Consider the following 20,978-nt stretch of genomic DNA (forward strand, 5'->3'; position numbering starts at 1 on the left):
GGACATTACCCTGGTATCAAAACCAGACAAGCGACAGCAAAAAGGAGACAGACAAATTCCTAGGCAGACAGGGAGAGGTCCCTGGTGAAACCCAACCTTCAAGCCAAAGACAGCCTGAAGCCTGAAAACCGAGCTGCCAGTTGTGGATAGAGTCCATGACTGGAGTGAGAACTTTCTTGATACATTTTAGCCTATCAAATGGTGCTTTTTCCAGCCCACCTATGGACCAATCAGCATGTACTCCCCCATTCTGAGCCCATAAAAACCCCAGACTTAGCCTCACTAGCCGCTCTCGGGCCCCCTCTCTGCTGAGAGCTTTCTGTCTGTGGCTCAGTAAATTCTTCTCTGCCCTACTCACTCTCTGGTATCTCTGTACCTTATTCCTCTTGGTCCTGGGACAAGAACCCAGAACTCACCAAGCTGAGAGCGGCAGGACTGAACAAGCTGTAACAAGACCCCATTCGTCAAGCTGTGGGCAGCAGGAATGAGAGAGAGCTGTAACATTTCTTGGGGGCAGAACTTGGGACTCCCAGGCAAGAGCTGTAACACTCTTTGGGGCTCTGTGGTTACTGATGTCTCCAAGTTTTCAGGTGCCACCATGTTCCCCTCATCTAGATGCCGGTGCCTAACATGGAAACCATTCACAGCATGCCTGATCCAGCCACAGGTTGAGTGAGGACCCCACAGCCTGTGTGGGATCCAAGCCCGGCGCGAGCCAAGCAGAGCCTTCTGGGTCGAGCCCGCAGAGTGCACCCAGCAGGCTCAAGTGAGGTCCTGGACAGAGTTCACAGCAGCCAAAGAGATTTCCAGCTGCCAATGTAACACCGAAGGAATCCTGTAACACTGAAACCCTCCCTTCTGCTCGCTGAGCAATGGGGGAGAAAAAAAAAACTGCTGGGAGCCATTCCCTTCCACTTGCTGAACTACAAGAGCCACAACACAAGGACAATACAAGAAAACTACAGACCAAGAAAAACCTCATGATTATATCAATTAGTACAGAAAAAGATGTCTGATAAAAATTAACAATGGGGAGGCACCAAGATGGCCAGATAGAAGCAGCTCCCATCTGCAGCTCTGAGCTAGACCAACACAGAAGGTGGCTGATTTCTGCATTTCCAACTGAGGTACCCAGTTCATCTCACTGGGACTGGCTGGGCGGTGGGTGCAACCCATGGAGAGAGAGCAGAAGCAGGGTGGGGTGTCACTTCACCCAGAAAGTGCACAGACCAGGGAAACCTCTCTTCCCTAGCCAAGGGAAGTGGTGAGGGACTGTGCCACCAACCAGGAGCACTACGCTTTTCCCACAGTTTTTTCCAATCCGTGAATCAGGAGATTCCCTTGTGGCAAGGTTACAGAGAAATAGGAATGCTTTTACACTGTTGGTGGGAATGTAAATTAGTTCAACCATTGTGGAAGACAGTGTGGCAATTCCTCAAAGATTTAGAACAAGAAATACCGTTTGATCCAGCAATTCCATTACTGGGTATATACCCAAAGGAATAGAAATCATTCTATTTTAAAGACACATGCACACACATGTTCAATGAAGCACTACTCACAATAGCAAAGACATGGAATCAACCCAAATGCCCATCAATGATAGGCTGAATAAAGAAAATGTGATATATATACACCATAGAATACAATGCAGACATAAAAAGGAATGAGATCATGTCTTTTGCAGGGACGTGGATGAATCTGGAAGCCGTTATCCTCAGCAAACTAATGCAGGAACAGAAAACGAAACACATGGCATGTTCTCACTTATAAGTGGGAGTTGAAAAATGAAAATAAGTGGACACAGGGAGGGGAACAACATTTACTTGGACATTTTTGGGGAGGGTAGGGGTGGGAGATCACTAGAGAAAAGAGCTGACACATGCTGAGCTTAACACCTAGGTAATGGGTAGATAGGTGCAGCAAACCAGGCCAAAGTAGGAGGATCACTTGAGTCCAGGAGTTCAAGTCAAGCCTGGCCAACATAGTGAGACTCCCTCTCTATAAAGAAATTTAAAAATAAGCCAGACATCGTGGTGTGCACCTGCTACTAGGCAGGCTTTTGTTGGAAGATTGCTTGAGCCCAGAAGTTCAAGGCTGTAGTGAATTATGATCACACCACTGCACTCTAGCCTTGGCAATAGAGCCTGTCTCTTTAAAAAAAGTTAACCATATATGATTAAGAAAAACAACTCAGTAAACTATAGTTAACATCATACCTATTGGTGAAAGACACGTGCTTTTCATCTAAACTCAGATATAAAACAAGGATGTCAGCTGGGCATGGTGTCTCACGACTATTAATCCCAACTCTTTGGGAGGCCAAGGTAGGAGGATTGCTTGAAGCCAAGAGTTCAAGACCAGCCTGGGCAACATAGTAAGACTCTGTCTCTGTGCAAAATTTTTAAATGAGCCAGGTATGATGGCATGTGCCTGTAGTCCCAGTTATTTGGGAGGCTGAGGTGGGAGGAGCACTTGGACCCAGGAGTTTGAGGTTGCAGTAAGCCATGATCATACCACTGCACTCCAGCCTATGCAACAGAACAAGACTGTCTCTAGAAGTAAAAATTAAATTTTTAAAAGAATATTCATTAGTAAAATAAAGTGAGAGAAATGCATATAGACCCTTCTATAACTGAGTGTCTTCACTGTAAAATGCATTTTTGAACTTTTTTCTCCAAACTCAGAATATGGGCTTGAAATGTACTTTGAAACTCTTTGTTTCTCTCCCTTTTCTACCAGACACTCCCTTGCACCATACTCACTTATCTAACCATCTGCTTGTTTAAAAGTTCCAGGGGCTATTCTTGAAACAAGCTAGGCATGGAGCCCTTAGGAAATCCTTCTATTTAGGGGAGTCCATAAACAATTAGTTCACCATCATCAGGCTGAAGTCAAGATAACATCAACAAGACTTCTGAATAGGTGATTATCCAAGATAGCCATCAGAACAAGGCATGCAGAGCTGCACTCTGCAGCACTCCTACATGATTCTCACAGCAAGTTTCTCTTTTGAAATTCCCTCAGTCAGCCCAAGAGTTTGAGATGATCTCTTTGTGACTTGAGCTCAGCTATCTCCCTAACTGATGGCATTTGAAATAAAGGTTACTTTTCTTTTGCCATGCATTGTTTTTTGTGTGTTTAGCTTGATAGGTGGTGAGCAGCTGGACCTGAGTTTGGTTACACTTCTAGAAGTAATAAGTGAATTTAGCTTTGTACAGGATACAATATCAACACACAAAAGTCAATTATGTTTCCATTTACTGACAATGAACAATTGGAAATTAAAATTAAGAAATAAAATTCCATTTAAAATTGCTCCCCCCAAATTGTAACACTTAGGTGTGATTCTAACAAAACATGTACAGGATGTTTATACTAAAAACTACAAAATGCTATTAAAAAAAAAAAAAGCGGCCAGGCGTGGTGGCTCATGCCTGTAATCCCAGCACTTTGGGAGGCCGAGGTGGGCAGATCATGAGGTCAGGAGATCGAGACCATCCTGGCTAACACGGTGAAATCCTGTCTCTGGTAAAAATACAAAAAATTAGCCAGGCGTGGTGGTGGGCACCTGTGGTCCCAGCTACTCGGGAGGCTGAGGCAGGAGAATGGCGTGAACCCGGGAGGCAGAGCTTGCAGTGAGCAGCGATCGTGCCACTGCACTCCAGCCTAGGCGACAGAACGAGACTCCATCTCAAAAAAAAAAAAAAACAAAAAAAAAACGCTAAATGAGAGACATGCTATGTTCATAGATTGGAAAACTCAACATAATAAATATTTTCATTTCAATCAAAATCATTGCAGGATCTTTTTAAGTATAGACAGCTGATTCTTGAATTTATATAGAAAGGCAAAGGAATGAGAACAACCAAAACTGTTCTGAAGAAGAATAAAGTTGATAGAATCATACTATCTGACTTTCAGACTTACTATAAACCTACCATAATCATGACTTGGTTGTTCTCACCAAGGGAAAACATACAGATCAATGAAGTAGAATAGAAAGCCTAGAAATAGACTTACACAAATATAACCAACTTATTTTTGATACAGGTGAAAAGACAATTAAATGGTTTAATAGCAGTCTTTTCAAAAAATAGTGTTGAAACAATTGAACACTACAGGAAAAAAAAAATGAACATGCAAACTTTATACCTGTACAGAACTTTATCCAAAATGGATCATAGATATGAATATAAAACCATAACACTTTTAAAAGAAAATATAGGAGAAAAATCTTCCTAACCTGGGGTTAGGCAAAACTTGAACCAATAGCACAATCCATAAAAGAATACATTGATAATTTGTTTCAGCAAAATTGAAAATGTTTGGACAGGCAATGTTTGGAGCAGTAGCTCACACCTGTAATCCCAGCACTTTGGGAGGCCAAGGCAGGAAGCTTGTGCCCCAGAGTTCGAGACCAGCCTGAGCAATTGAGCAGCATAGTGAGACTCCATCTCTGCCAAAAAATAAAAAAGTAAAAAATTAACTGAGCATGGTGGCATGTGCCTGTGGTCCCAGCTACTCAGGAGGCTGAGATAGGAGGATCCCTTGAGTCTAGGAGGTCAAGGCTGCAGTGAGTCATGTTGGTGCCACTGTGCTCCAGCCTGGGCAACAGAGTGAGACCCTGTCTCCTCCACCAAAAAAAAAAAAAAAAAAAATTGAAAATTTTTGTTTTGTCAAAATAGAAAAGAGAAGCTATGAACTGGGAGGAAAATATTTGTAAATCACATATCCAACCAAGAACTTGTTTTCAGAATATAAAAACAACTCTCATAACACAACAGTGAGAAAACAAACAACCTAGTTCTTTAAAATGGGGAAAAAACTTGAATAGATATGTCACCAAAGAGAACACATGGTGGCACATGAAAAGAGTTCAATAGGGCCGGGCATGGTGGTTCATGCCTGTAATCCCAGCACTTTGGGAGGCTGAGGTGGGCGGATCACAAGGTCAGGAGATTGAGACCATCCTGGCTAACATGGTGAAACCCCGTCTCTACCAAAAAATACAAAAAATTAGCCGGGCGTGGTGGCGGGCACCTGTAGTCCCAGCTGGTTGGGAGGCTGAGGCAGGAGAATGGCATGAACCCAGGAGGCAGAGGTTGCAGTGAGCAGAGATTGCACCACTGCACTCCAGCCTGGGGGACAGAGTGAGACTTCGTCTCAAAAAAAAAAAAAAAAAAAAAAAAAAGGAGTTCAGTAGCATAAATCACTAAGGAAATACAAATTAACACCATGACAACCTGTCAGTTCTCACCTCCTAAAATGGCTAAAATTAAAAATTCTGACAGTATCAATATCCAGCAAGCATGTGGAGTTACTAAACTTTCATACATTGGTGGTGGGTATGCAAAATGGTACAGCCTCTGTTGAAAACAATTTGGTCATTTCTTACAAAGGTAAATATATAACCACATTATGGGTACGTTATGACCCAACGATCTCTCTCCTGTGTATTTGCCCTAGACTAATTAAAACCTAACATTTGCACAAAAACTTGTACAGCAGTTCTATTTATAATCACCAGAAACTGGAAACCACCCAAGCGTCTTTCAACAGTTGAATGGATAAATAATGCTGTGGTATATTTGTATAATGCAATACTACCCAGTGTTGAGAAGAATGAACTATTGACACAGGCAACAACCTCCATGAATATCACAGTGATTTTGCTAAGTGAAAGAAAGCAGACTCACAAGGTTACATATTACATGTTTCCATTTATATGGTCTCCGGAAAAGATAATATGATAGGAAGAAAAGATCGGTGGTTTCCCAGGGTTAATTTTGGGAAGGGTGTGACTGTAATGTAAAATAGTAGCATAGGAGTTTGATTTTGGGGGGACAGGAGTTGAGAGATGGTAATGGAATCATTCTGTATCCTGATTTTGGTGGTGGTTACACAAATCTATATGTATTGAAACTCACAGAATTCTACTGCATAGGAAAAAACTTAATTGTAAGCTTTTTTTTCTAAAGAAGGATGAGATGGATATTTCTCTTGATTGAACCATACAGTGTAAAATATTGAGTTATTTATGCCTGGGTGTGGGTGTACTTACAGAAATTTTGGAAGGATACACAGTACAGTGGAAGACTTTTTTATATATATATATATATACACACATACACACACACATATATATATCTATATATATATAATTTTTTTTTTTGAGACGAAATCTCCCTCTGTTGCCCAGGCTGGAGTGCAGTGGTGCGATCTCGGCTCACTGCCAGCTCCGCCTCCCGGGTTCACGCCATTCTCCTGCCTCAGCCTCCCGAGCAGCTGGGACTACAGGTGCCAGCCACCACGCTCAGCTAATTTTTTGTATTTTTAGTAGAAACGGGGTTTCACCATTCGCAGAATGGTCCCAATATCCTGACCTCGTGATCCGTCCGCCTCGGCCTCCCAAAGTGCTGGGATTACAGGCATAAACCACGGCCCTTGGCCGACTTTTGTATCCTTTATACATTTCTTTACTTGAATTTTATTTTTGACCATCTTTTTTATTGTGGTAAAATATACAATAACACAAAATTTACCATGTTAATCATTCTTAAGTGTACAGTTTAGTGGCATTAAGTACATTAACATTGTTGTGCAGTCATCTCCACTATCCATATTCAGAATTTTTACATCTTCTGAAAGTGAACCTGTGGATCCATTCAACAATAACTCCCCATTCAACAATAACTCCCCATTTCTTCTTTTCCCAGCCCCGGGCAAACACCATTCTACTTTGTCTCTCTGATTTTGACTACTCACATAAGTGGAATATATGATATGTGTCCTTTTATAACTGGCTCATTTCACTTAATACAATGTTATCAAAGTTTTTTCATCTATGTTGAAGCATGTGTCAGAATATCATTCTTTTTTAAAGCTAAATACTATTCCATTGAATGCATATAACACATTTAGAATGTAAACCCATGCAGTAAGCCCAACTTAGTAGAGCCACTCTGCCACCTTGTGGAATTTTAACACAACTTCAAATTTTACAAATTCAGAGGATGACTAATTTAGAAATGGTGCTACTAGTGTTCAATTACTAGTTATTTTCTGGTGTCAATTTAAAGAACTAGTTTTATTTAACATAACTATGCAAGATGTATGTGACGAGAACTTCAAATGCTGATGATGGGCCAAAATGTTTGAGTAAATGTAAAGTTATTTCCTATTCTTGGATAGGAGGAATGGACTACAAACATGAAAGACACAAATGGCTTTTTATCATATAAAAGCTTACATATTACAGGATTTCAATCTCACTCATACGAACAAAATGCAATTTAAAAATTGTCTACAAAAATTGTAGACAGAACAAATTTGTCTCCAAAAAAGTTGTAGACAAAATATTATCTACAACGTGAATGAAACTTGAAAACATATGGTAAAATGGAAAAAGCTAGATACAAAAGAATAGATATCATAGTTGTCCTTTATTTATTTATTTATTTATTTATTTATTTATTTATTATTTTTGAGATGGAGTTTCGTTGTTTCTCTCTCGTTGCCCAGGCTGGGGCGCAATGGCGTGATCTCAGCTCACTGCAACCTCCGCCTCCCGGGTTCAAGCGATTTTCCTGCCTCAGCCTCCTGAGTAGCTGGGATGACAGGCACCCGTCACAATGCCCAGCTAATTTTCTTGTATTTTAGTAGAGATGGGGTTTCACCATGTTGGCCAGGCTGGTCTTGAACTCCTGACCTCAGGTGATCCGCCCCCCCCCCTTGGCGTCCCAAAATGCTGGGATTACAGGCGTGAGCCTCTGCGCCCAGCCCTTGTTCTTTTTTTTCAATATGGTGTCATCCTTTAAAAATAAGCCCTTTACTTCCATTTCATCTTAGCTTAAAACATTTGGCAAATGGGAAGAGGTTATGAAGTAAGAAAAATAGCATTTACTGAGGTCTACTCTAGTCCTCTACGTAATTCTCTCCAATCCTCATAACAGCCTCGCTATGTAGGCCTTATTAGTTTCATATTGCAGATGAGAAAACGAAGTTTGGAGAGGTTAATTGGTTTGGTAAAAGTCCCAAAGCTAGTTGACGCCACAGAAGAAACTTAAACTCCTGTCTATGGTCTCCAAAGTTGAAAATTTGGAAGTTCAAGTTGGGCATCTTTACTTTTCTTTTTTTTTAAACAGGGTCTCACTCTGTTGTCCAGGCTAGAGTGCAGGTGGCACAATCATAGCTCACTACAACCTCAAACTCCTAGGCTCAATTGATCCTCCCACATCAGCCTCCTGAGTAACTGGGACTATAGGTGCACACCACCATGCCTGGCTTATTTATTTATATATATATTAGTAGAGATGAGATCTTGCTATGTTACCTAGGCTGGGGCTTCCCTTCCTTCTTTCCTTTTTTTCCTTCCTTCCTTTTTTCCTTCCTTCCTTCCTTCCCTCCCTCCCTCCCTCCCTCCCTCCCTCCCTCCCTCCCTTCTTTCTTTCTTTCTTTCTTTCTTTCTTTCTTTCTTTCTTTCTTTCTTTCTTTCTTTTTTTGTTGGGGACATCCTTTCTTAAAAGAGATTTCTCAATCGGATGTCTGATGTCCTTTTTCTCCATTTCGTTTGAGATGTGTGATTCCACCGTTAGAGATACAGCACATATCCTGAGCTATGAGGGGTTGGCTGACTGTGGATTTTCTTCTTTGCAGGAAAAGTACATGGTCCTGGATAGGGAGGCATGAAGTGGCTGATATGCCCGCCAAACAAGCTAGGCTTGCTGGGCTGCATCGTAAAATGCCAGGGTTTGAACAAAGGGGAAACATCCTACTATTCCAGAATTTGGCTGGAACAACCCCTGATCATTTTAGAGAAACACTGCCAAAGGAACGTGCTCATAGATGTGAGACAAAGGTCACAATGGATCTGAAAACTATTCATTCAACAAGTACTTATTGAGCCCCTACTATAACCAGACACTGTTCTATGCAGCGTTTGTTAATTAGAAAAATAGACCCAAATCCTTGCTGTCACGGAACTTTTATTCTAGTAAGAATAGTAAGAATAGGCAGAGAGGCTGGGGTCAGTGGCTCACGCCTGTAATGCCAGCACTGTAGGAGGCTGAGGTGGGAGGATCGCTTGAGGTCAGGAGTTTGAAACCAGCCTGGCCAACACGACAAAACCCTGTCTCTACTAAAAATGCAAAAATTAGCTGGACATAGTGGCATGTGTTTGTAATCCCAGCTACTGAGGAGGCTGAGGCATGAGAGTCACTCGAACCCGGGAGGTGGAGGCTGCCGCGAGCCAAGATCGTGCCAATGCGCTCCAGCCTGAGTGACAGAGAGAGACTCTGTCTAAAAAAAAAAAAAAGAAAAGAAAAGAAGAGAAAGAAAGAAAGGAGAAGAAACCATGTGACTTTTCTGTGCAACACTTTGCAACAACTTCCCTTCTCACTCATGCAAAGTAAAAGCCAAAATTCCGGCAGTGGTTTATAAGGCCCTATCTGATCATTGTTCTCCCCTCACGCCTCATCTTACTGACTGTGTCCTACTCCGCTCCTCTTTGATCACCCACTCCAGCCACAGGAGTTCTCCTTGCTGCTCCTGAGCCACCCCAGGCACCCTCCTGTCCTAGGGCCTTTGTATTGGCCATTCTCTCTTTGAATACCCTGAAATAGCTGCACGACTCACATGTCCCCTCCCTCAGATCTTAGAGTGGCACCTCAATAAGGCTGTTCCTAGTGAACCAAAATCCCAACTGCCATATTCCTTCCTCGACACTTTTCCGCATGGCACAACCAACACACCATATTACGCTTTCAACTGGTTCTCTCTTCACTTTCACGGAAGCTCTGATGGAGGCACAAATTTTTGTTTGTCTTATTCATTGCCCTATCCTTAGTGCCTGGCTCATATTAGGTGTTCAGTATGTCAATGCGTTCCAGCCAAAGACCACCAGGAACATACCCGTAATTGAACAAATTGAGTTTTTGGCTTGTTGTCATGAGAGAGAATGTACAAGAGGGGGAACCATGGAGTGGATTATTAGCAAGGAGCATTTGGGCTTAAGTTAGGTGATTTGGCAGAGGTTTCAAGGAAGTGAGGTTTTGCTCTGAATTGGATGATGCCAGGAAGCAGGAATAATTCTCTGATTGGGTATCTTAATAAAATTTTTTTTAGAAGGAGGGAAGAAGAGAGCAAGGCTAAGGATATAATTGGTAAAGAAGTAGCAGTTATATTAGCAGGAAGAGGGGACTATTTTTGTGGTTTACACAGTGACTTTATTTTTTTCCTGTTCTTGGATAAGATTTATGAAGTGGTCTTGTTTTTGTTTGGTTTGGTTTTTATCTCACTTTACCAAGATCATAGAGTGCCCTTGTCTGATGTAGGTGCTCTGTGAGATTGTTTATGTTCATCAGGAGAATACCATGACCTGTCTGTGATGCCAGATGAGCTCCTAACATCACAGAGGGCCAGCTGATAGAGCCAGGCCAACTGCCCATGTCAGTGGTTTCTTTTCTCTTTTTCAAGTATATATTTGTAAAATGATTGAGTGACTGATTATAATGGTAGTCTTCATAAACCTAAAAGGCTATCATGTGGAAGCAGTTAGGCTAATTTTATAAGAATTCAGAAAGTAGAACTGGGACAATGGGGCCAGGCACAGGTGGCTCATGCCTGTAATCCCAGCACTTTAGGAGACCAAAGCAGGCAGATCACTTGAGGCCAGGAGTTTGAGACCAGCCTAGCCAACATGGCAAAACCCCATCTCTACTAAAAATACAACAATTAGCTGGGTGTGGTGGCGCTTGCCTGTAATCCCAGCTACTCAGGAGGCTGAGGCAAAAGAATCACTTGAACCTGGGAGGTGAAGGTTGCAGTGAGTCAGGATCGTGCCACGGCACTCCAGCCTGGGTGATAGAGCAAGACTATGTCTCAAACAAAAAAAAAAGGATTGAGACAGTGGGTAAAGTCAGACAGTGAGTAAGCTTCAGCTTACCATAAAAACTTAAAAATACAATGAGCACCCCGCCCCTGCAGAGAGATGAGTGTCAATCACTTGAATTCTTAACAGAATCTGGAGGGGACTTTGTAGAAGTGATTAAGAAGCGATTAACAGAATCTTGAGGGGACATTGTAGAAGGACACTGCACGGAGGGCTGAATGTGATGGCCTCAGATTTCCTGAAGTTCTAGGAAGATCTGCCAATGCTTCCTTGGCCTTTCAGCGTGCTTCCTATGAAGATCTGAGCAAGAATCAGTCACTGGCTACCCTAAGATAAGGAAGAAATTGTCCAGGCCTTAAGGATTTCACAGAAGAGAAGTGAAGACAGGTGTAAAAGCAAATATCTGCAGTGCAGTTCTTCAGGGTAGTTTTGAAGAAGTAGTTGCCACTGGGGCCAATTTTGCCCATATGACATTTGATAATGTGTGGAGACATTTTTTGCTGTCACAAGGAGTGAGGCGTTTGCTACTTACAAATAGTTAACAGAGGCCAGGTTGCTGCAAAGCATCCTCTATGCACAGGACCACTTCCCACATCAAAGAATGATCCCTGTCAAAATCAGTACAGGTTAAGCATTCCTAATCCAAAAATCCAAAATCCAACATGCTCCAAAATTGGAAACATTTTTGCTGACATGAGGCCACGTGGACAATCCATACCTGACCTCATATGATGGGTTGCAGACAAAGTGCAGGTGCACAACACACAGTTTATTCAATATCCCCAAGGGAAAAAAGATTTTCCCAGGCCCCTTCAGGGGTCTTTTCCACACATGCCAGACATGTATGTCATGTTTCACTATTAAGCACTTACGTGTGAATAAGTGTAAGAAAATGATGGCTTATTGGTAGTGTATAAATTCAGAGCCAGGAATGATGATAATGACAATCAATCACAAATTGTCCACGTGGGTGACTAAAATAACGACACCTTTGCTTTCTGATGGTTCAGCTTGGTTCTATGCACAAAATCATTTAAAATATTGTATAAAATTACAGTACCTTCAGCGTATATATAAAACATAAGTGAATTTTGTGTTTAGATTTGATCCCACTCCCAAGATATCTCATTATGTATATGCAAATGTTCCCAAATCCACAAAAAATCCAAAATCTGAATTACATCTGGTCCCAATCATTTGTGGATTTTTGTTCGTTTGTTTGTTTTTAGAGGCAGGGTTTTTACCATGTTGGCCAGGCTGGTCTCAAACTCCTGGTCTCGAATCATCAACCCACCTCGGCCTCCCAAAGTGCTGGGATTACAGGCTGAGCCACTGGGCCCCACACATTTAGGATAAGGGGAGCAACTTGCAGTGCCAAGGTCGAGAAACCATGGTTCAGAGGAAGAGGTAAGGAGTTGTCAATACACATAGAGAGGAATGGGTCATGCTGCTTCTAAGGGAAATGGGAAACAAATGGTCTTACAGAGAAGGTGGTATCTGAGGTGGGTTTTGAGGGGGGAATAGGAAATCCTTGGTAAAGAAATGCCTACTATGTTCAGACGTGGTGGTTCAAGCCTGTAATTCTAGCACTTTGGGAGGTCAAGCCGGGTGGATCACTTGAGCCTGAAAGATCAAGACCAGCCTCGCCAACATGGCAAAATCCTGACTCTACTAAAAATGCAAAAATTAGTCGGCCATGGTGGCATGGGCCTGTAATCCAAGCTACTTCGGTGGCTGAGGCAGGAGAATTGCTTGAACCTGGGAGGCAGAGGTTGCAGTGAGCTGAGATCATGGGACTGTACTCCAGCCTGGGCGACACAGTGAGACACTGTCTCAAAAAAAAAAAAAAAATGCTTAATTTATTTTGGAAAAAATTCTCAAATATTTGTAGATAATAAAATGTCTGGATATTGCTGCAAAATAATCCAGTAGGGAGGGTGATGTGTAAAAGAGCAGAATTTGGCCAGAAATTGATAATTGTTAAAACTAGTGATGGATACATGGAAGTTCATTATACTTTTAACTTTGGTATATGCTTATAAATTTCCATAATACAATTTCAAATTGAGTTTTCTTTTTTTTTATTGTGGCAAAATATACATAACATAAAATTTACCATTTAAACCTTTCTCTGTTTGTTTGGTTTTTTGAGACGGAGTCTTGCTCTGTTGCCCAGTCTGGAATGCAGTGGTGTGATCTTGCCTCACTGCAACCTCCACCTCTCGGGGTTCAAGCGATTCTCCTGTCTCAGCCTCCCAAATAGCTGGGACTACAGGCACGTGCCAGCACTCCTGGCTAATTTTTGTATTTTTATTAGAGACAGTGTTTCACCATGTAGGCCGGGCCAGTCTCAAACTCCTGACCTCTCAGGTGATCCACCCAACTTGGACTCCCAAAGGTTGGGATTACAGGCATAAGCCACCATACCTGGCCAGAATTTCATTCTTTTAATGACTGAATAATTTTCCATTGAATGCACAGTCATGTGTCGTTTAATAACACAAATATGTTTTAAGAAATGTTCCAGGCCGGGCATGGTGGCTGATGTCTGTAATTCCAGCATATTAGGAGGCTGAGGCGGGAGGATGGCTTGAGCCTGGAAATTTGAGACCAGCCTGGATAACGTGATGAAACCCTGTCTCTACAAAAAATACAAAAACTAGCTGGGTGTGGTGGTGTTGCCTGTAGCCCCAGCTACTTGGGAGGCTGATATGGGAGGATCGCTTGAGCCTAGGAGGCAGAGGTTGTAATAAGCCCATATTTGCACTACTGCATTTCAGCCTGGGCGACAGAGTGAAATGCTGTCTGAAAAAAAAAAAAAAAAAGAAATGCACCATTAGGCAACTTCATCTTTGTGCAAATATCGTATAGTATACTTACACAAATCTAGATGGTATAGCCTACCATACAACTAGGCTATATCACATAGCCTATTGTTTTAGGCTACAAATCTGTATAGTATGTTATAGTACCGAACACTGTAGACAACTGTAACACAATGGTATTCGTGTATCTAAATCTTTCTAAATGTAGAAAAGGTACAGTAAAAATATGGTATGAAAGATAAAAAATGGTTCACCTGTATAGAGTACTTACCATGAATGGAGCTTGCAGGACTGGAAATTGCCTTGGGTGAGTCAGTAAGTGAGTAGTGAGTGAATGTGAAGGCCTAGGACATTACTGTACACAACTGTACACTCTATAAATACTATATACACTTAGGCTACATTAAATTTGTAAAAATGATTTTTTCTTGAATAATAAATTAGCCTTAGCTTACTGTACTTTGTAAACATTTAAATTATTTTTTGACTCTTTTGTGTTTTAAAAATTTTTTTCAATAGTTTTTGGGGAACAGATGTTGTTTGGTCCCATGTGAAAGTTCTTTAGCGGTAATTTCCGAGATTTTGGTGCACCCATCACCCAAGCAGTGTACACTGTACACAATATGTAGCCGTCGGGTTTGTTTTTGTCTTTGTTTTTGTTTGAGACAGGGTCTTGCTCTGTCACTCAGGCTGGAGTGCAGTGGCGCAATCTTGGCTCATTGCAACTTCCACCTCCCAGGTTCAAGCGATTCTCCTGCCTCAGCCTCCTGAGTAGCTGGAATTACAGGCACCTGTCACCATGCCTGGCTAATTTTTGTATTTTTAGTAGAGATGAGGTTTCATGGTGTTGGCCAGGCTGGTTTCGAACTCCTGGCCTCAAGTGATCTGCCTGCCTTGGCCTCCCAAAGTTCTGAGATTACAGGCATTAGCCACTGTGCCCAGCAGCCACCATGTCTGGCTCTCAATGTGTAGTCTTTTATCCTTCACCCCTCGTCTTAACCTTCCCCCAAGAGTCCCCAAAGTTCATTATGTCATTCTTATGCCTTTGTGTCTTCATACCTTAGCTCCCGCTTACAAGTGAAAACATATGATATTTGGTTTTCCAACCCTGAATTACTTCCCTTAGAATAACAGTCTCCAACTTTATCCAGGTTGCTGCAAATAGCATTATTTCATTCCTTTTTATGTCTGAGTAGTATTACCTGATTGAAATATATATATATATATATATGCGCCACATTTTCTTTATCTACTCAGTTGCTGGGCGTTTAGGCTGGTTCCATATTTTTGCAATTGCAAATCGAGCTGCTATAAACATGCTTGTGCGAGTGTCTTTTTCATATAATGACTTCTTTTTCTCTGGGTAGGTACCCAGTAGTGGGATTGCTGGATCAAATAGCAGTTCTACTTTCAGTTCTTCAAGGAATCTCCATACAGTTTTTCAAAGTGATTGTACTAGTTTACATTCCCACTAGCAGTGTGAAAGCATTCCCTTTTCACCACATCCATGACACCATCTGTTATTTTTTGATATTTAAATTATGGTCATTCTTGCAGAAGTAAAGTGGTATCACACTGTGGTTTTGATTTGCATTTCCCTGATAATTAGTGATATTGAGCATTTTTTATATGTTTGTTGTATATGAGCATTTTTTATATGTATTTTTTATATGTTCAGTCATGAGTTGCTGTAATGTCCTGCGTTGGTTGGCCTTTAGCCAGGAGGTAGCAATTTTAAGAGACCACCAGCTGCAACAGTAGAAGGGGGATATAGGCTTGCCCTAAATTGGCCATGTTAAGTATTCAGCTTTCTCAGGCGATGGGTGGGGTCATAAAGCGCCCAAGAGTTTGTCTTTTGTGGTCAACTACTGGGGCAGGTAGAGAAATACCATCAGATGGCGGGGGGCCGGGTTAGGTGGGTCTGAGCTCAGACTGTCTTTGGGTGGGCTTGCGGCAGCCACTGTGGGAGATGGGGAAGGCAGTTCTTGGACCAATGGGGTATGTTCCAGAGGGGATTATGGCTGCTTCTGTCACCAGGGAAGTGGAGGAAAGCTGGTAGCAATAGACCTCAGCCAACTCCCAACCAGTTGGCAAGGCCGGTCTCACTCTCAACGTACCCCACTAACAGTGCAAGTTTATCTTCAGACAGCCTGTCCACAGGACTCAGACTTAGCTCCAAGCTTTAAGTTTCACCCACTAAGAAAGCAAGCAAGCATGGCTTTTAGCCACGCCCCCCCATCTGCCCTCACTGTCAGCTGTGACTCCTGCTTTCCTTTCTGCAGCAGTTCCCATTTGCCCTGGATTCTGTTCAAGAGAGTTTGTGCCCAGTCAAAGTTATTACAAAGTTTAGCTGGAAGCTACTTTCACCTGGCGACCCCTCCCAAATTCCACTGGCTGCCTTTCCCGAGGGCCTCTGTGAGATATAGTCAGGGATGGCTTCCCTGGGCTCAAGCTGGAAAATGGAAGTGCCTACAAGGCTCTTCTCATGACTTTCATATTTCACACTAAGTCTGTTTCAGGTCTAAGTAAGGCTAAATCCTTCTCCCATAATCTGGACTTTCGGGTTCCCCAGTAGGGATGTGTGTTCAGAGGCAGGCTCCCCCCCCACACACACACACCTTGAGAACTCACAGTTTTTCACCTGTCTCACAGAATTTGCAGCAGCCTACCACTTCTTTCAAAGGATGTGTGAATTCTTTTGGTTTTCCTGGTACATTCTTGCAGTGATTCCTAGAGCAAAAGTCCATGGTGTAAGTCTCCACGCATTGTTCTGTCTGTCCAAGTGGGAGCTGCACGTCAGCTTTGTCTCCAATCTTTCATCTTGAATTCTTATCTCTAACCATTTCCTAATAACACTTAGCTTAAAACACAGACACACTGTATAGCTGTACAAAAATTCTTTCTTTACATCCTAATCTTATAAACTTATTTTTGCCAAAAAATTACTTTTTAAACTTTTTTTGTTAAAAGCTAAGACACACACATATTACCTATGCCTAAACAAGGGCAGGATTATGAATATCACTGTCTTCCACCTCTACATCTTATGCCACCAGCAGATCTTCAGGAGCAATAATATGCATGGAGCTGTCATCTCTTATACAATGCCTTCTGAAATACCTTCTTTTTATAAAAGACCACGAGGTATGCAGAGGAAAAACAAAGGTGAGCTTTATTTTCTAAAAATGAGCAATCTGCAGATTCAGAAGAGGAAGCCTCTGATATAAAAAGAAAGCATGCTCTGGAGAACAAAAAGGGGTTCTGGCTTAAATAAGGAAAGGTCCTGCCCCTGTCCTCAATCCGGTCTATATATGCAAATGAGGAACTCAAACTCATTCAGTCCTGATTGGTTGAAAACAGTTGAGTCCCAATTTGGTAGTTTCCAAGCCCAAACCAGAAGTCTCTGTTGGATACCCCTTTCAAGTGGTTGGTGGGAGTTTTCCCCACCACAGTGTCTCAGCTCAGAGAGTTTCCCTCTCCAGGATCAAATGGGGTGTGACTGCGCTGCTCTCACTCACCATGGCTCTTGGGTTAGTTTCACTCCACATCCTGAAAAGCCTGCCTGAGGCTGTTTCACAGTTAACTCATTTTCAGAAGTAGAAGTCCACTTTAAAATAAAGATAAAAACCACAGTAATACTTAAACCAGTAACAGAGTTGTTTATTATCAAGTGTTATGCACTGTACATAATTCTATGCACTATACTTATACAACTGGCAGCACAGTAGGTTTGTTTACACCAGCATCACCACAAACACATGAGTAATGCGTTGCACAACAATGTTACAACAGTTACACATCACTGGGCAATAGGAAGTGTTCAGCTGCATTATAACCTTATTTGTCTGTCATTGACCAAATGTCATTATGTAGTGCATTATACCACATTTTGACTATACATTTACATGTTGGTTCAAATCAAATTTTATTTTATTTTATTTATTTTTTGAGACAAAGTCTTGCTCTGTTGCCCAGGCTGGAGTGCAGTGGTATGATCTTGGCTCACTGCAACTTCTGTCTCCCAGGTTCAAGCAATTCTCCTGCCTCAGCCTCCCGAGCAGCTGACAATTACAAGCATGCACCACTACACCTGGCAAATTTTTGTATTTTTCATAGAGATGGGGTTTCGCCATGTTGGCCAGGCTGGTCTTGAACTCCTGGCCTTAAGTGATCCACCTGCCTCAGCCTCCCTAAAGTGCTTACAGACATGAGCCAGCTGAGAAAGTTCTTTATTTTGATGGTGGGGTGAAGTTAGAGTGCTGCAGGAAGAATGATGTTTGCCTGTTTAATGGATAGAAGGCAATGGAAAATGGAATAGGAATGGATTTGGGAAATAGAGAAGTTTGTCACCCAACAGAGCAAGACCCTATCTTAAAAATACCAAACAAACAAACAAAAACCAAACCCACCAGCCAAAGACCATAAGAACCATATAACTTTAAACAAAGTTTATTTAGTTTGCTGCAGCAAACAAGAATGAGAACACACCACAGAAACTATGGGGTATGTTATTAGAAGGAATTGGGAAGGCTTATTTTAAGATTTGAGCTTGCGTGATTCTAAGGATACTTTAGAGGTGCAAAGTCAGTTCTGGATTAGGTGCTGTGAGGAGCAGGAGCAACTAGGTGGTTGGGTAGATTTTTGATCATTTTTTATGTAGGAGGTCAGAGGGTTGAGATGGGGCTAGAGATGTCACTGGCTAAGAAGGTGTAATTATTCATGTTAGTTATCAGAAGGCAATACCAGCAATTTTCATGGCTGCAAGGTAGCCTTGGCTCTGTTTTGCTCTACTACAGTCATAGAATGGACTTGCCTAATTATTGTTTATATCCTGTGAGAACAGTTTATGTTTCACTGGCAAGACTGCAGTCTAGTTGTCAGTAACCACAGTTATCTTCCTACTTTCTCAGTACCCCATTTTGATGTAGTTGAAGTCAACCTGCAGGAATGTTATTCTGTGAAATTCAGGCTCATTGTTAAGATTCTATTGATCGGAAGGTTGCAGAGAGAACATCATCTTTTGTTCAACTAAAGGCAGTACTTCATATTCCTGTTGTAGGAAGATGGGCTGTTGAGTTATCTGACGTGACAATGGCTCTAAGGCAGTATTTACACGTATGGGAGTATCAGCTAGAGTCATCTAGAATACCTAACCTCCTAATTTGTTTATTTCCTGGAACTTTAAGGCAGAATTTAAGCTGAAATTTTAGGTAGAATTGAGACACAGAGGAAGACAGAGATAGAGAATGAGAATAGTGGAAATCTCAGGTGAAGACACTGGGAGATGGGAAGTAGTCTTTGGTGGCTACAGGGCTCATGGAAGGGAATAGCGTTGAAGATACTTTTAAGGTCTCAGAGGATAGATAGGTTTGGCCAGCCTCAGTAGCTCATGTTCCCAGCACTTTGGGAGGCAGGGACAGGAGGATGGCTTGAGCCTGAGAATTCAAGACCAGGATGGGCAACATGGCGAGACCCCATCTCTACAAACAAAATTTAAAAATAAGGTGGGCATGATGGTATGCCTGTAGTCCTAGCTACTTGGTAGGCTGAGGTGGGGGGATCATCTGACCTGGGAGGTTGAGGCTGCAGTGAGCTGTGATGATGCCACTGCACTCCAGCCTGGGCAACAAAGCGAGATCTTGTCTCCTTAAAAAAAAAAAAAAGGGTTAAACTTGAACTAAATTAAAATTAAAAGCTAGGCTAAATAGATTGGATAAACAAAAAGATGTACAATGGAGAAAGAAATGTAAAGATAGGAATAGATATTGGAGTGAAAGGAGGCGAAAAAAGAGTGAACTTCACCTCTACAACAATATCTCTGAACCTCAGGCACAAATATACATATTCAGTTCCTACTTGTTTGAAGTTCTTTTTCTTTTCTTTCTTTCTTTTTTCTTTTTTTTTTTTTTGAGATGTAGTCTCGCCCTATTGCCCAGGCTGGAATGCAATGGTGCGGTTTCGGCTCACTGCAACTTCCGCCTCCCGGATTCAAACGATTCTACTGCCTCAGCCTCCTGAGAAGCTGGGATTACAGGCGTCCACCACCACGCCCAGCTAATTTTTGTATTTTTAGTAGAGATGGGGTTTCACCATGTTGGTCAGGCTGGTCTCAAACTCCTGACCTCTTGATCCACACCGCCCCCCACCGCCTTGACCTCCCAAAGTGCTGGGATTACAGGTGTGAACCACTGCACCCTGCCCTTCTTTTTCTTTTTTTGAGACAGGGTCTTGCTCTGTTGCTCAGGCTGGAGTGGAGTGACACGATCATGACTCACTGCAACCTCTGCCTCTCAGGTTCAGGTGATCCTCCAACCTCAGCTTCCTGGGACCATAGGCGCATGCCACCATACCCAGCTAATTTTTAAATTTTTAGTAAATACAGGGTCTCACTGTGTTGCCCAGGTTGGTGTCTAACTCCTGGGCTCAGGCGATCCTCCTTGGCCTCCCAGAGTGCTGGGATTATAGACATGAACCACGCATCTGGCCACAAAGTTCTTGAATGGTGCTTCTCAAAAGATAGTTTAGGAATTCCTATCATTTCTTATGTATCTTTCGGGAAGTTTCTTGTATTAAGAAGGGCCAGGCGCAGAGGCTGACAACTGTATTCCCAGCACTTTGGGAGGCTGACACAGAGGAGGATTGCTTGAGCCCAGGAGGTTGAGATTGCCATGAACATGACTGAACCACATACTCCAGCCTGGGCAACACAGTAAGACCCAGTCTCAAAAAAAAATTTAGAATGTGACAGTGTTTGCATTAGATTAATAATAAGATTTCTGTAATTAATTTTTAACTATATAAGTAATATATTCACATATTCTTTTTGTAAAAATGAAAACAATATGGACACAATTTAAGGGCTCCAATTCTGATCCTCTCCCTGAGACCAATATTCATGTGGTGTGTATTCCTCCAAACCTTTGCCATGCGTTTACGTACTTGTGAACCCATATGAATTACATACCTTTAAACAAGAAGTGGTATACTATACTTTTGCTTCTGTAATTAAAAGAAAAAATCCAGCTGGGCACGGTGGCTCATACTTGTAATCCCAGCATTTTGAGAGGCCAAGGTGGGAGGAATGCTTGAACCCAGGAATTCGAGGCTGCAGTAAGCTGTGATCATGGCACTGAACTCCAGCCTGGGTGAGAGTGAGGCCCTCTCTCAAAAAAGATCCCACAAAAACCCACTCAAACCCCTCCAAATCCACCATATCTTGGATTAATCCTTATTTTAAACTGCTGCATGTATTATGGAATATA

At 42.1% G+C, this 20,978-nt stretch overlaps 1 protein-coding gene across 1 annotated transcript in view; it reads left to right on the top strand.

The window, feature by feature from the left end:
* Nucleotides 1–20,978, top strand: part of RPRD1A (regulation of nuclear pre-mRNA domain containing 1A) — a 711,886-nt gene that overhangs the window by 615,887 nt on the left and 75,021 nt on the right. The window lies entirely within an intron of this gene.

This window comes from Macaca thibetana, chromosome 18 (genome assembly GCF_024542745.1).
Source record: "Macaca thibetana thibetana isolate TM-01 chromosome 18, ASM2454274v1, whole genome shotgun sequence".
In the NCBI taxonomy this organism is placed as follows: domain Eukaryota; kingdom Metazoa; phylum Chordata; class Mammalia; order Primates; family Cercopithecidae; genus Macaca; species Macaca thibetana.